Source organism: Gavialis gangeticus, unplaced genomic scaffold (assembly GCF_001723915.1).
Source record: "Gavialis gangeticus isolate Ggan-Ray unplaced genomic scaffold, GavGan_comp1, whole genome shotgun sequence".
NCBI classification, from domain to species: domain Eukaryota; kingdom Metazoa; phylum Chordata; order Crocodylia; family Gavialidae; genus Gavialis; species Gavialis gangeticus.
The window spans coordinates 141,744,857-141,746,440 of record NW_017729025.1 but is presented as its reverse complement, the minus strand read 5'-3'; the positions used below and the strand labels follow the sequence as shown (position 1 = coordinate 141,746,440).

The window sequence follows — 1,584 nt, the reverse complement described above, 5'->3', positions numbered from 1 at the left end:
GCCCCTGCAAGTCTTCCTAATAGCCAAAGGAGGCAAAGATGCTTGGCACTTGGAATGGGTGAGCCAGTTGGATAGGATGTTCCTATATATGTAAATTAGCATAACTCCACTGTAGCCTGCTGGGGCTCCATTACCAATAGGTCCATGATCAGAGTCATTCTCTAAGGCTGTGATGCTGGCATGTTGCACACTCATTGCCTTGGCTCTAAACAACATCAGTCAAAGACAAAAACATCCCTGTAACCTGCAAATCTCATTCCCCACAAGCTGTTTTGGTTTTTTTGGGGGGGGTAATTTTGTGGGGGGGGTTGGGGTTTTTTCCTATTCAAGGCCTCTGCCATGGCTTCTTGAGAAGAAGCCTAATGAGGAAAAGCTCTTTTGTGATTCCAGCTCTTCCACAAAAGAAAAGGAACAATCCCTCAGCAAGAAACAACACATCACCAGCAGCTTCTCTCCTCTCCTCTCCTTTCCTTGGAGGAGGACAACAGCAGTTTCACACCCTACATTGAAATGCCTCGGTTCCCAAAGAGACCAGAACTGCCAAGTGTCAGTGCGAGTCGGGAAGAGTCGGAGCCCAGCTCTGAATTGGGAGTCTCCCAGCTGGATGGAGGGTCTGTGCCCAACCTTACAGGATGTGGGTGTTCTCTTTTTTTTTTTTTTTTTTTTTTTTTTTTGTCTGGAGGGAGACTGAGGAGGACACCTTGGGGTTCCAAGATGGTGAGAGAACCTCCCTTTTGGACAGCTCCTCCTTGGGAGACTTCAGGTATCCAACAGAAGGATATGAGCAGTGTAATGTGGATGTGGACAGGTGCCAACAAGAGGCCTTCCTTTAGGTGACCTGTGCTGACAGAGGGTCTTCATTTTAACCCTTCCTCTGAGGACCCACATCTCCCTGCAAGGGGCCACCTTTACCCTGACCTGGAGAGGCTTCCCTTCCCTGAGCACATAGTTTGCTTGAAAGCACGAGACTGAGGACTCCAGTGAGCTCCCTCCCCAGGATATTGGCCTTCAGACTTTACAGCTTGCAGAAGATGAGGATATTTCAAGCGACTGTGACAGCGAGATGGGACTTCTGGCCACGCACTCAACAAGAGGAACACTGCCTCCAGCCACCAGGCTAAGGGAGACTTTTGAAGTTGGGACATGGGGAAAGTATGAGACTATGGAGAGAACTACCAAAAGTTTAACTTCCAGGACTATCATCACGTGCACTATGTCAAGAAGCTGATGGCATCATGGGGAGAAATGAAAAGACAAGCATTTGTCAGCCTGTGCCTGTTTTGTGCATCACTATCCAGACAAGGTAGCTTCTCCTAATGTCTGTCCTATTGGGTGCTACAGCTCCAATAGCAAAAAAGGTATGCTTTCACTGCAGGTAGCTAATGCCCATTCACCATCCTGCTGTAGAAACCCTGTGGCCATAAGTCACTGCAATTTTTTTTAATGCTGCTGGGCAAATTGGGCAAACTCAAACACGGGCGGTGATGATCTCGCACCTCTCCCTTGCAGCAAACACTGCAGGTGCCTTGCCATCCCATAAAAATTTATGGTGTGATATGGATTATGTGTTGGTTATCCCCCCTC

General features: G+C 48.2%; 1 pseudogene; it reads left to right on the top strand.

The window, feature by feature from the left end:
• The window catches only part of LOC109299392, a 6,618-nt pseudogene extending 5,301 nt beyond the window's left edge, over window positions 1-1,317 (top strand).
• The last annotated feature ends 267 nt before the right edge of the window (window positions 1,318-1,584 follow it).